The 15,657-nt window shown below is 36.7% G+C and overlaps 2 pseudogenes; both read left to right on the top strand.

Moving 5' to 3' along the window:
• The first annotated feature begins 747 nt into the window (after window positions 1–747).
• Window positions 748–1,727, top strand: LOC120154484 (annotated as a pseudogene).
• Window positions 1,728–13,877: 12,150 nt separating this feature from the next.
• LOC120154482 lies at window positions 13,878–15,441 on the top strand (annotated as a pseudogene).
• Window positions 15,442–15,657: the final 216 nt, after the last annotated feature.

The following is a 15,657-nucleotide window of genomic DNA, read 5'->3' as shown; positions in this document are numbered from 1 at the left end:
TAATAATAATATAAAAGAGTAAAAAATAAAAGAAAATAAGATAAAATATAAAATATAATATATATACATATATGTAATAACAGAGGAGGTTAAGTGCGACCGTAAAAGTCGGGCTTGGGAATTTCCATGCGACGCTGGGATGAGGCACTTGCTAGGGTTCTTGGAAACCCTAATCTGGGTTAGCTTATTGGGCATTGGATCACACCTTGATCCAATGGTCAAGGTGCTTGGCGGCTAGGGTAGAAGATGCTTAGGGTTTATAAGCGTGTTGGGCTGCTGAGGCGTTGGGTGTAGTGTTGGACCACGCATGTGGACTTGTTTGTATTTGGGCATCAATTGGGCCTGAAAAGAAAGAAAAAAATGTAAATAAATATATTATATAATATAATATAATTTATAATATAAATATATATCATATAATATAATAACGTTTGAAGGAAGAAAGTTAGTGTCTTCACAATCAGTCAACTAGTGTTAAAGCAAGTCCATTATTCAGCAACCATTGTATCCTTGATATCAATTTCTTGACATCTTTACATATGTATGAATATTTTAATTGAAGGAATAATTGTTTTTGAACCGGAAGGTATTAAACGACAATAAAGAGGATTGATTCTCGCTACAAAAGCCTAATTTTGATCCATTCAGATACGGGAACAAATTTTGTGTAAGTATTTCCACCTATAAATAGTCATGCACTTTTCTAGTTAAACCCACGTCAAATAATCGTAAATCATAAATCAGTGAATGGCAAAGGCAATGGCAAGTAGACTCTTCGCGTTCATGTGTTCACTGACACTTTTAGTGCTAGGAAATGGTGTTGGTGTGGAGGGAAATCCAGATTAAAAAGATGCATTGCTTAAATCCCTTCTCTTCTTACAAATGGAAGCTTCTTTCCAACCAGCAGGTCTCTTGGAGGTCAAATTCTGGCCTTTCTGATGGTTTCTTTGTCCATGTATGTTTCTTATTCTCACTTTTTATTTTTGATCACCATCCACATATATTTTGCATATATGTATAATAAAACAACTTGCATTTTATGTCGAGTTCAGGTAGATTTAACCGGAGGCTACAACGACGCTGGGGACAATGTGAAGTTCAACTTCCCAATGGCGTTCACCACCACAATGCTATCATGGAGCACCCTTGAATATGGGTATAGAATGGGTCCCCAATTACAAGAGGCAAGGGCTACAATCCGCTGGACGACCGACTATCTCCTGAAATGTGCCACAGCCAATCCTGGGAAGCTATATGTTGGTGTGGATGACCCCAATATTGATCACAAGTGGTGGCAACGGCCAGAGGACATGAGCACTTACCGAACTATGTACTTTGTCTCCCCAAGCAGCCCCAGATCGGATGTTGCTAGCGAGACGGCTGCTGCATTGACATCTACCTCCCTGGTTTTCCAAAAAGTAGATCCCAAATACTCAAGTTTGTTTATTCAAACAGCATTGGAAGTAATGATGTTTACTATTCAATATCGTGGAGCATACAGTGACTCACTTGGATCAATAGTTTGCCCTTTTTACTACTCATATTCTTGGTATAAGGATGAGGTGCTCTGGGGTACTTCATGGTTGTTGAGGGCAACTAATCTTGCCTCTTGGGGAAGTCTCATTCCCTCCTCCGAACATGTTGAAAGTATTCTTAAGGGTTTTTTAAGGGAGTATCAACCTTTTATCACAGTTATATCTGTTATGCATGATTTTCTTTCTAATTGATAGTATTTATACCATGTTTATCAATACCGAGACATAAATTATTGGGTTTGATAACCAATATGAGTCCTTACCTATCAGTGCTAACCTTACACAAAGAAAAGTGACTCATAACTCCAACAAAAATCATGAGAAGCAGCAGTATAGATCCAACCATCAGCATTATTCCCGGGTAGTAGATCTCATGGCAGAGATAGAGGTCGACTTCGTGTTCAGTGTCACCTGTGAACACTAATTTTCCTCCGCACAAACTACCCAAAGTCAACAAGCCATGCATAGTGGTCCCTCCACTATGGTTAACTAAACTCCCGATTTTTCGCCACACCTCCCTCACGCAACCAACACCGGTTTTCCCGGCACAACGACGACTTGTAGAACACCAACACCCACAGGAAACAAACAATAAACTCAGAGTTTCATTCGAATCCAAACTCCTAAAAATAGAGTTCATGGAGCACTATAAATAAGATATAAACTCACATTTAAGGAGGAGGTGAAGCAAGTTACAAAAAAAGTCATTCGGAAAAAAGGGAAAACACGACGAAAAAACGAGAATAAAACGTCAAGCAAGGAGGAGAGGAGAACTTACCATCGTCGTTATTGTAGCTTCTGGTCTTGTTTGCGCCGTTGAGAAGGTTTTAATTTTGGATTTAACAATGTTCTTGTCTGGGTATAAAATGAAAAGAAAGGGATAATAAAGGGAAGAGCAATGGAAAAGAAACAAAGGGGAAAGTTTACAAAGGTGAGGGATTTTTTATTTTTTTAATTTGCTTTTAAGTTTACATGGTGCTGCTATGCATCATCGTTTTGGGTTTATGTATGAATAGGGAATATTCGCGCATACAACCTTTATAATTTGTATGATTCTTATTTGGATGATGAAATGGATCTGCTTTTATTTTAAGCATCTGATTTTATATTTATTTCATTTTGGTCCTGAGTCTCTTTTAGTTCATGTTTTTATGACTTTTCGAATTATGCACATATTGTTGATAAATTGCATTTTTAGTCTTAAATTTTATTTATGGCTTATTTTCAGTTTTTGTACCTCCATTTTTTAATAGTTTCGATGGCTGCCCCTATTATCATTAGTTTGATCTATCTATTTAATATTATTACAGACTAGCCCTCTTGGTTACTGTGTTTATATATAGTTTCGTTGTTTATGTTCAAGCCATATTATTTTATGCATGTTTTATTTTGGTCGCTAATGTAAATTAAATTTTTTATTCTTTTTTATTTCAAAATTTAACCCTTATTATTTTTTTTCTACTTCGTTTTTTTATTTATTATTTTTTATGTTTTTTATTCTTTTATTTCTTTTTTATTATTTTTTACTCAATTTCATTCATATTTTTTTCATCTATTCTTTTTATTGTTATATTATTATTATTTTATTTCTTTTTTGTTTCATATTTATTTAATATTTTCTCCTTTTGATCTTTTTTGTTCTCTTTTTTTTCCTTTTGTTTTTTTGATTTTATCTTTTTTTTTTATTATTTTCTCTTTTCCCTTTTACTTATTTAATATTTATTTATTATTTAGCATCTAACATTTTTACCTTTTTTAGAGAAATTTCAACAAATCAAAGGTAAGTAATACGAATTGAATTTCTAAATTTTAATTTTTTCGCTACTAAGACAACCGACAAATTAATTGGTACCGAAAGGGCGATTCAAGGGTGCTAATCATTCCTTAACCGTAACCGACTCCCGAACCCGACACATTTCTGGTAAAATGCATATCAGATAAGATGGTGTCCAATCAACCTAATAAATATTTTAAATTGATCGATGGCGACTCTAATCATTTAATCCAAGTCGAAGCCCAATTTCGGGGCCCAACCGAAAGACGGTTCCGACAACTTGGTGACTCTGATGGGGACATGTAAGTGAGTCATGCCGAAATTAATTTCTGGTTATCTTTTTTAGCGAAAATTACAAGTTTAAATTTTAATTTATTTATTCGATTCTAATTTTTTATCTTTGATTATTTTTCAAATAAATAGTTGTACTGACGTTTTTTCAATGATTTCATATTTTCAAAATTTTCATCTCAGGCTCTATACCCGAGATCCAAACCCTTTTTAAGTGGGGGTAAAAGCGATGCCTTCGTGAGAATTTATTCTCCGTACGGGCCTAGCAAGTAACATTCGGGATTCATATACCTTATGTCTTCGTGTGAATTTATTCTCCGTATGGGCATAAGGGAATGTTTCCTCTCGAGTTTAACGTTATCCACATAAGCTTGTAATGGGCTTAGGACTAAGGGTCTGGCAAGCCCAAGGGGGCACCTGCAAGGAGAACTCGGGTACCCTCTTTAGAACCTAAACCGAGAGAGTACAGGGAATTAGAGTCCACCCCAAAACCACATTCCAAACCCTAGGCTGCTTTGTTTCCTTCTTTACTTTCTGTTCAAAGCATGCGAACTAGAGAAATATGTGATTAGGATTTTTTTGAAATTAGCATCCGGGATAGAGATCATGTCCGGGAAGAAATAATAAGCATGTCGGGTATATAGCATGTGGGGTAGATATCATGTGGGGTAGATATCATGTGGGGTAGGATTTTTCATTTTTATTATTGTGTTGATTTACCTCACTATCTCTTTTATTTTTTTCTCTTTTATTTTATTTTTCATCATTTGCATCATTTAAAAGAGGTGTTGATCCACCAAAAACGTGTTTGTTAAACATGAATAATCTGCATTAATGGACAAAGAGGTTATAATACAAGAGATAGAAAACTCAGAAGTCTAGCTATGGTCAGAGAATACTCAGGATAGACCGGGATTTACATTCTGCACATCAAACGTCAATTTTTTTAGCTGACAAAGGTTTCAGGGGCAAGACGAGGAAAAGGTTACTGACCCGGATGGTCCTTTCGAAAACTATGAGAACAAGATGGCAAAACCCGAACTAAGCTGGAGACCATTATTGACGAATTCAAGAAACAAGCCGATAAACTTTGGATGGATGGCTCCAGTGGCATCTTCGTTAGAAACAAGCTCAACAGAGAGTAAAAGCCGAAGATGCAGTCCTTCGAGGCTTTTTTGGGGCAAGCAGCTCGTCACTTGCATAAGTTTAGCCAAAGGAGCCGGAATGGTTCGACAGGATATTCAACCGATGACAAAAAAGACGGAAGATGAGTCAACTTGTCAGGGGTTGTTCGAGATCTATACCATCAAACTATTTTTTGTCTCTTAAAGACGTAACACTTTTGTCCCCAATGACGATTATTTACAATAACAGACATATTTTCAGATCAATGCCTCGAACATTTCATGCATTGTTTCATTTCGCATTTCGCATCTACATTTCATTTTTAAGCATTTTCATAAACATGAAATTTCTTAATGGAGGATTCGATGAATTGTTCTTAACCACATGATGCCACATGGAAGCAATATTTTAACAATTAAAGAAAAAAATTGAAATCAGTACAGTGGGAGCATGATCAGCTGATTGTAGGACAGCCTGCCAGGATGATCTGAGAAAAGAGTCCCCATATCCTAAGGGCTACGATGTTAAAGTTGTGTGGGAAGCTCTAAACATTCCTCTGGGAACTGTAAGACACTGAAGCGCAAGATTCAAAACCTGATGGATTCTGGGGCATGGACAATCGAAGAAGGGGGCATTGCATCTACCATTTACATTGGGGAGCATTTTCTTGTTTGAACACGTTTTTGATCTTTCATGTTTGCTTAATCTTTTAAACGACTGAAGTTATGCTACCTTTTAAGGTGGAATAATTGAACGAGTTTTAATCTTTAGTTCTTTGAATATTAAATGAATTGAGGATTCTTTTAATTCTTCAAGAATTATAGATTTTTGACATATGACAAGAGTAGACCTATCTTATAATGTCTAAAACCCCCCAAAATAAAGTACCTTGATTATTTACCCAAAATAACTCATGGTCATTACCAAAAGACCAAATTTTGATATTACCACCCTTTGAAACTTTTGAACATTTCCTTTATCTTTTCGATGCATAAATAGTCATACCCATACCTTTCTTTTTGTCAATAAAATCACACCATTGTCTTTTTAGACTCAAAATTGATATTTTTATACCATTAAAACCTAAGGCATTGAGTTGTTCATTTGAACATGAGCATTCTTCTAAGACACAACTTGGGGCATCTCGCAGGGAGCCTGAACATTGAGACATGTTGAGAGCAAGAAGCAGAATGAAGGATTCATTCTAAATAATTCTATCATGCATTAATTACACTGTTTTCACGTGAATAAAATTAAGAGAAAATAACCTCAGTGACCAAAAATGCCTTATAATATACGATTTTAACCAACTTTTTTTGGATTTTCCAAAATGACCAACAAAATCGCAATGCGAAATAAAAATCGCAACGCGATCTCCAGAATCGCAAATCAGTTACCAGAATCGCAACGCGATTATGAAGAATCGCAATGCGATAGTACAAATTTGCATTGCGATTTTCCATAATCGCAACGCGAATATGAAAATCGCAACGCGAACATATAAATCGCAATACGATTCTGACTATCGCAACGAGTATCCGTAAATCGCAACGACAATACGTAAAATTGCAACGCGTATCCGTAAATCGCAACGAGAATACGTAAATCGCAACGCGTATCTATAAATCGCAACGAGAATACGTAAATCGCAATGCTTATCCGTAAATCGCAACGACAATACGTAAAATCGCAACGCGTATCCGTAAATCGCAACGCGATTTTTAAAGCGCCATTAGAATCGCGACGCGTATTTTATTTTCAAATTCCAAACACGAATATTAATTATCGGAACACTGAACCGTCCACAGTATATCCCGTAATCGCAACTCATAACCTAAAACCTAAAATCACAACTCAGTCCCATCTCCATTTCTCACTCTCTACGGCGAAATCCGTCCCCATCTCCGGCGAAATCTCTCACAACCATTCACGGTCAGAAATCCCTCACAATCATTCAGAAATGGAAAATCAACCTCCGAGGGTTAGTTTTTTTTAATTATTTTTATCTTGAAATTTTTGTATTATTTTAGGTTTTTCATATTGAAATTGATGATAAGTTTACTGGTAATTTCAATAATAGATTAACCATTTCACTTAGATTTCTTATTAAATTGATTCGATTGCTGCCAATACTGCTAAACTGTTTAGTCTTTAACCCTGTGAAGTTAGTATTTGTCTTTGTTTTCTCTTTTGGTTGAAGTAATGCAATCCATTAAAGTTTCAATTTGCAGAACAAGAATAGTTTCTAAACTTAAAATCGCAACATGAAAATGAAAATCGCAACACGAAAATGACTATCGCAACGAGAGAAATGAAAATTGCAACGAGAGAATCGCAACGCGAAATGAAAATCGCAACGAGATAATCGCAACGCGAATCCAAAATCGCATTGCGATTTTCATTTCGCGTTGCGATTCTCTCGTTGCGATTTTAATTTCGCGTTGCGATTCTCTCGTTGCGATTTTCATTTCGCGTTGTGATAGTCATTTCCGCGTTGCATAGTCATTCTCTCGTTGCGATTTTCATTTCAACCAAAAGACAAAACAGTGTTGCAAATTTTAGTTTCAAGAATAAACTACTACTCTTTATGTTTATTGTTTTTGGTATATCTTCACAGTGTAGTTTTTTGGTATATCTAACTTGGTATGTTTATTGTTTTTGTAGAAATTTTTTTCGGCTTCATTGACATTAAGGAATAAAGTTAGCCTAGCCACTACAATTGCTTCGAAGCTTTCACCTGCACAAAGAAAATTATTTGAGGAAACCTGCTTCGGGCCATGGCTGAGAGTACAACATCCGGGTGGAGATGCTAATTTGACCCATTTGTGGCTTCAGACCATGACTAACGATCTACCCGACAGTATACAACGTGGTGAGGAAGAGATATGGTTTCATTTTCCACCGGCGTATACTTGTTTTGGGCGGAAGGAGTTCTTCTTAATCACTGGTCTACGATTCGGACACGATGATGTAGGCCGGTACACTCATCATATTACCCGCCCATCATGGTTATCCCGGGTTTTTCCTGATGAGTCAATAGAGAATCCGAACTTACACTTCGAAGACCTGAAGAAATTGTTTAATAAGAAAGATGGTTTTACTCGGATGAATGACGTCGATGTTGTCCGAGTATGCCTTCTAGTACTTTTGTATGCCGGCTTTTTAGGCAGAGAGGCCAGACAACCTATTCCTCAGGAGCTAATATTATTGGTAGAGGACCTAAATGCATGGAATATGTTTCCGTGGGGTTCGTATATATGGAAAGCTACCTGGACTAAGTTGTCGACTGCCTTTGATGACCGCAAAAGTTTGCGTGACGATGGGTCGAAATACACTTTGTCAGGCTTTGTTTGGGCCTTTAAGGTAAGAATTTCTATATAATGTTTTCAAAATTATAATTAATTATTTAACAATTACTAATGTTTGTTATTATATTGTTTGTAGATTTGGATATTCGAGGCTTTCCCCAGCATTCAGACATATGCATTAAAAACTTCAAATGATATTCCTAGGGCTATTTCCTGGAAGAGGAAACGTCTGTTGGATTGGGAAGACTTAATACCATATGCGACAATAAATAATGTAAGTTAACACAAATACTATCATATATAAACAAGTTATTAATAGTAGACGTTTAACTTTGTTTGAGTTTTTATATTTTTAGGAGGCCAACACTCCATTACATAGACTGACACCCACGGAGGCTGAGCTTGCCACTGGTTGGTGGCAAGCTAGTCAGCATTTTTTTGATGGCACGAATGATGAGCAGCCTCCACTTCCTCCACTTCGAGAGCCATCACCTCACCCAGAGTCATCACCTGATCGACCCGACTATACACCTCTACAACGAGAGCCATCACCTATCCCGTCACATCATCGAGCCTCTTCTCCACCATCACCTCATGATAGGCGACCGGCAAAGATGCCACGACTTCTATCTCCCTGTTCTCCACCTCCACGGGATGAGTCAAGGGAGTTACGTGATGAGGTCAATGCCTTACGTGAGGAGATCGGTACTCTACGTGATAACGATGGTGCATGGCGTGTGGATGTGTCTACTTTACGTGGTGAGGTTGCCGCTCTGCGTGAGATGATAGTATCGTTGCAGAATGAGGTTCATACTCTACGCAACGAGGTAAGTTTAAGATTTTCCATATTTAACTTGATGATAAATATCATGTCTGTTTATTTACTGATTTTTGTATTTAATTATTTAGCGGCCCGATAAGGTGGATGCTTTACGTCCGGTTTTTCTTGCACAACGGAGTTCACGCATCAGACGGCATGCACGTGCAATTAAGTCTCCGTACACCCCAATAGTGCGAAGACACCGCAAGAAGAAGCCCGACTCGCCTGTCATCCCTCAAGAGTCCACTCCTATCGTTGAAGAGGCCCATATCATTCCTCGAGAGTCCCCTCCCACCATTCAAGAGGCCACTGTCATCGTTGAAGAGGTCCCTCCCACCATTCAAGAGCCCGATTCACATGGCGTCATATGTAAGATTCTTGAGAAACCCTCTGACGTGCCGGACATGATGGATGAGAGTTGGCTCTCGTATGAGTTACCGGCCAGTACCATTCCGGTATTTGAAGTGGAGATGAGACAACTACCGGACACAATTTTGGATAACACCCTTTGGGCTAAGACCGCAGTTTATTTTTATCTACATGAGCGGAGCCAGGGGTGTTTCACTGACATATGCAAGCTCAACGATGATATCTATTTGTTGCTTGATCGGTCTTGGTGGCCCTTAGGGGCTCTGAATTCAATTTATTTGCAACACGTAACATTAGAGTTTCATAAGTTAACTTTTTTAATGACAGTTTTAGTTGAAGATTCATGGGTAAAGGCATATATTGTAAAACACCATGAACATTCTCCCATGACCCTCCAAAACACAAATCTATCCAAACATGATCAACATTAAATGATTTCATTATTGTAAATTAATTTACTAAACAAACGAGTTGCGAAACTAAAACCTGTTGCCGGATGGGGAAGCATGTCGTTGGATATAGGAACGGATGTCGCCGGAGAGAGTGATAGATGGAGATGGAATGAGTTGCGATTTAGGGATTTAGGTTATGAGTTGCTGCTGCTGTGTAGTTATATACCCAAAACATTTGTGTTGCGAAATTAAAACCTGTTGCGAATTCAGAAATCGAGTTGTGAATTTGAAATTCAGTATTGCGATAGTCAGAATCTCGCATTGCGATTTACGTAATCGCCTTACGATTTACGTAATCGTGTTGCGATTTATGTAATCGCATTGTGATTTTCCAAATCCGCGTTGCGATTTACGTATTCGCATTGCGAATTAGGAAAATCGCAACACGAATTTGGGAAATCGCAATGCGATAGTCAAAATCGCGTTGCGAATCTGGAAACTGATTTGGGATACCGGAGATCGCATTGCGATTTAGTTGGTCATTTTGGCAAATCCAAAAAATTTTGGTTAAAATCGTATATTATAAGGCAGTTTTGGTCACTGAGGTTATTTTCTCTAAAATTAATCCTGAAAATCTATCCCCCTGGGGATACCCCTTCAGAGAAGACTTCCATGTATGAAATGATGAACGACTTTCTTTATTTATCGCTTCACAACAGGAGAATATATATATCTCCCTTGTGTCCCATTTTGAGCCTATAGTATTTTTCTTCTGATTCAACCCTAACCAAGGATCACCCTCTACACTAGAGGCAAGGTGGAAGAAATCTGCTCACATGAGTGAAGACATCAATCCAAGGAGATACCAAAAGGTGAACCAAATGCCAAGTGCGAAGATCCAATCAAGAATAAAAAGAGAAGCAGAAAAAAGAGAAAAAAAAAAGAAAAAAGAAAAGAAAAAAGAAAAGAAAAAAGAAAAAAAGCAAAAACAAAAGAAAATAAAGAAAAAAGAAAAGAAGACACATATGCAAAGATTCTCTCGATTCAAATATCGCATTGAGATTCAAATTATGAGATTGATCAAGCACAATCGTTCCAGAATCACTTTACTCGAAGTTCATGTAGTATCCAGAGAAAATCAAGAGAAACAGATATGAGCAGATTCAAACTGAGCAAGATAGGATTGAAGGAATCAGAATGAATTGATCATTGGTTCTATACCCTAAAATACTTGTTTGGGCCTATTTATCATTTTCTTTCATAACCATGAACCATGGCCTACGTTACGTGCTTTAAAAGTCCCTTCTAATCATACATGGATTTCTGAACATAAGAGACTATCTTCAGATTTCATCCCTCCCATCAGGATTAATCTTTAGTTGCAAAAAGTTTTCCAAAATCTTTAATGCATGATAGAGAAAAAATTAAAGTGGGGGTTCAAGAAGTGGATTCTAATTACGCCTTAAACCAAAGAAGGATTCGAGTTGAAAACCTAAAAAGGCAACTCGAATATACAAAATCCTTGATAAGGCATCGCACAATCTGAGTGTGACCATAAAAGCTGGGAGTCGGAGAACTCTTCCAGTAAAGAAGCACGCGAGCTACCCCATGAAACCATTGAGAATCAAATAAACAAAAATGCCAAACCGTTGACCAAACACAATAACCTGAGACTTTTTGTTCCTTGTTTAACCATTTCCCAAAGATAGCTTTGATCTTGGAACTTGTCAAATAGCTATAATTTATTGAAGAATTAACAATGTAATTAATTCTTTGATATCCAATGAACTCTAGTTTTATGATTCGTCTCAATTGTAAAACCGTGAAAGGGGCAATATTTTCAAAACTTTTGATTAAACATTTTTCAAAACTCTTTTAATTGATATTTTCAGAACTTTGAAAATAAAAGAGAAAGAAAAACATTTTCAAACAAGACAATCTCTCTAGAGTGGATCTTGGCAAATGACATGTGGCTCTCAGACACAAAACTCATACTTAGAATCAATATTGAAGCAAGAAATGAGGAACAATGGGGGCATCTTTGAAGATTCAATATCGAATATTGGGATATCTTTGAGGATTCAACATCCTGATGCGAATTATCAGATCTTCTGAAGGTTTTTCCTCCACATGATGGAACAAGCAGATTATCGATCGCCTTTGAGATTATTCTCTCGGGGTCGTCTCACTTGAGACTAATTTACTCAAAACAAAGTTTTGTCTCTCTTGAGACAGTTTCTCTTGAAACAAATTTTGTCTCTCTTGAGACAGTTTCCCTTGAAACAAATTTTGTCTCTTTTGAGACAGTTTCCCTTGAAAAAAATCTCTGAATATGTTTTCCTTGAAACAAATTTCGTCTCCCTTGAGACAGTTTCTTTTGGAACAAAGTTTTGTCTCTCTTGAGACATTTTCTCTTGAAACAAATTTTGTTTCTCTTGAGATAGTTTCCCTTGAAACAAAGTTTTGTCTCTCTTGAGACAGTTTCTCTTGAAACACCAACCTTTGAATATGTTTCTCTTGAAAGATAATTTTGCCTCCCTAGATACAGTTTCTCTTGAAACAAAAAAAAACCTTTGAAAGCGTTTCTCTTGAAACACAAAAAACCTTTGAAATCGTTTCTCTTGAAATACAAAAAACCTTTGAAATCGTTTCTTTAAACACAAAAAAACCCTTATGAAACACAAAGACCTTTGAGTTCGACTACACTCAGCTTCGAGGGCACATCATTTGCAACATAACTCAAGGCTAGAATGGTTATCTGTCGATAAAGACCTTTGAGTTCGACTACGCTCAGCTCAACGACATATCATTTGTAGTATAGCTTAAGGCAAGAAGGGTTATCTGCCAAAAACCTTAGAGTTCGATTCCACTCAGCTCAAAGGCACTATCATTTGCAGCGTAGCTCAAGGCTAAAAGGGTTATCTGCCAAAGACCTTCGAGTTTGATTCCACTCAGCTCAAGGCACATCATTCACAATATAGCTCAAGTCGAGGTTTTGAAGTCGAGAAGAAGACCTAGGCTAGCCGTGTCTTAGTGACAAGAAACCATTTTTAAGCAGCATAGCTCAAGTCGAGAAAAGCTAGCTGTCAATAGAAGCTGTCGAGTTCGATTCCATTCAGCTCGATGTCACATCAAGAAATAAATTTCAGTTGAATTTTCAAACCAATGTCTTTAATTCGAGATTACAGCATTCCTTATCATTTCAGCTCGATTCCATTCAGCTCGGATTACAACATTCCTTATCATTTCAAGATGGAATCGACCTCGCGACAGGAGAGCCAGCCGCAACTCAATTTGACATTGAGTTGTTGTTAATTGAAATATCATAGTCAATTTTCAACTCCACCAAACGAAAATTTGTGTCCTTTTATCTTTGTCCTATTTTTCGTTCCTCGAAAAAGGACAAAGAGGGGCAGCTGTGAACACCAATTTTTGTCTGCCCAAACTACCCAAAGTCAACAAGCCATACACAGTGGTCCCTCCACCATGGTTAACTAAACTCCCGATTTTTCGCCACACCTCCCTCATGCAACCAACGTCGGTTTTCCCGGCACAACGACGACGTGTGGAACACCAACATCCACAGGAAACAAACAATAAACTCAAAGTTTCATTCGAATCCAAACTCCTAAAAATAGAGTTCACGGAGAACTATAAATAAGATATAAACTCACATTTAAGGAGGAGGTGAAGCAAGTTACAAAACAAGTCATTCGGAAAAAAGCGAAAAACACGACGAAAAAACGAGAATAAAACGTCAAGCAAGGAGGAGAGGAGAACTTACCATCGTCGTTACTGTAGCTTCTGGTCTTGTTTCTGCCGTTGAGAATGTTTTAATTTTGGGTTTAACAATGTTCTTGTTTGGGTATAAAATGAAAAGAAAGGGATAATAAAGGGAAGAGCACTGGAAAAGAAACAAAGGGGAAAGTTTACAAAGGTGAGGGATTTTTTATTTTTTTAATTTGCTTTTAAGTTTACATGGGGCTTCTATGCATCATCGTTTTGGGTTTATGTATGAATAGGGAATATTCGCGCATACAACCCTTGTAATTTGTATGATTCTTATTTGGATCATGAAATGGATTTGCTTTTATTTTAAGCATCTGATTTTATATTTATTTCATTTTGGTCCTGAGTCTCTTTTAGTTCATGTTTTTATGACTTTTCGAATTATGCACATATTGTTGATAAATTGCATTTTTAGTCTTAAATTTTATTTATGGCTTATTTTCAGTTTTCGTATCTCCATTTTTAATAGTTTCGATGGGTTCCCCTATTATCATTAGTGTTATTATTTGATCTCTCTATTTATTATTATTACAGGCTAGCCCTCTTGGTTACTGTGTTTATTTATAGTTTCCTTGTTTATGTTCGAGCCATATTATTTTATGCATGTTTTATTTTGGTCCCTAATGTAAATTAATTTTTTTATTCTTTTTTATTTCAAAATTTAACCCTTTTTATTATTTTATTTTTCTACTTTGTTTTTTTATTTATTATTTTTTATGTTTTTTTATTCTTTTATTTCTTTATTAGTATTTTTACTCAATTTCACTCATATTTTTTTCATCTATTCTTTTTATTGTTATATTAATATTTTTTTTATTTATTTTTTGATTCATATTTATTTAATATTTTTTCCTTTTGATCTTTTTTTTTATTCTCTTTTTTTCCTTTTGATTTTATCTTTTTTTTTATTTATTATTTTTCCCTTTTCCCCTTTTACTTATTTAATATTTATTTATTATTTAGCATCTAATATTTTTACCTTTTTTTAGAGAAATTTCAACCAATCAAAGGTAAGTAATACGAATTGAATTTCTAAATTTTAATTTTAATTTTTTTCGCGACTAAGACAACCGACAAATTAATTGGTACCGAAAGTGTTCACTGACACTTTTAGTGTTAGGAAATGGTGTTCGCGTGGAGGGAAATCCGAATTACATAGATGCATTGCTTAAATCCCTTCCCTTCTTACAAAGGGAAGCTTCCTTCCAACCAGCAGGTCTCTTGGAGGTCAAATTCTGGCCTTTCTAATGGTTTCTTTGACCATGTATGTTTCTTATTCTCACTTTTTATTTTTGATCACCATCCACATATATTCTGCATATATATATATAATAAAACAACTTGCGTTTTATGTCGAGTTCAGGTAGATTTAACCGCAGACTATAACGAAGCTGGGGACAATGTGAAGTTCAACTTCCCAATGGCGTTCACCACCGCAATGCTATCATGGAGCACCCTTGAATATGGGTATATAATGGGTCCCTAATTATAAGAGGCAAGGGCTGCAATCCGCTGGACGACCGACTATCTCCTGAAATGTGCCACAACCAATCCTGGAAAACTATATATTGGTGTGGATGACCCCAATATTGATCACAAGTGCTGGCAACGGCCAGAGGACATGAGCACTTACCGAACTGTGTACTTTGTCTCCCCAAGCAACCCCGGATCAGATGTTGCTAGCGAGACGACTGCTGCATTGACATATACCTCCCTGGTTTTCCAGAAAGTAGATCCCAAATACTCAAGTTTGTTGATTCAAACAGCATTGGAAGTAATGGTGTTTGCTATTCAATATCGTGGAGCATACAGTGACTCACTTAGATCAACAGTCTACCCTTTTTACTGCTCATATTCTGGGTATAAGGATGAGTTGCTCTGGGGTGCTTCATGGTTGTTGAGGGCAACCAATCTTGCCTCTTGTGGAAGTCTCATTCTCTCCTCCGAACATGTTGAAAGTATTCTTAAGGGTTTTTCAAGGGAGTATCAACCTTTTATCACGGTTATATCTGCTATGCATGATTTTCTTTCTAATTGATAGTATTTATACCATGTTTATTGATACCGAGACGTAAATTGTTGGGTTCGATAACCAATCTGAGTCCTTACCTATCAGTGTTAACCTTACACAAAGAAAAGTGACTCATGACTCCAAAAAAAATCATGAGAAGCAGCAGTATAGATCCAACCAACATTATTCCCGGGTAGTAGATCTCATGGCAGAGATAGAGGTCGACCTCGTGTTCAGTGTCAG

This window comes from Hibiscus syriacus, unplaced genomic scaffold (assembly GCF_006381635.1).
Source record: "Hibiscus syriacus cultivar Baekdansim isolate YM2019G1 unplaced genomic scaffold, ASM638163v2 tig00111131_pilon, whole genome shotgun sequence".
Taxonomy (NCBI): domain Eukaryota; kingdom Viridiplantae; phylum Streptophyta; class Magnoliopsida; order Malvales; family Malvaceae; genus Hibiscus; species Hibiscus syriacus.
This window is presented reverse-complemented; position numbering and strand designations above follow the sequence as displayed.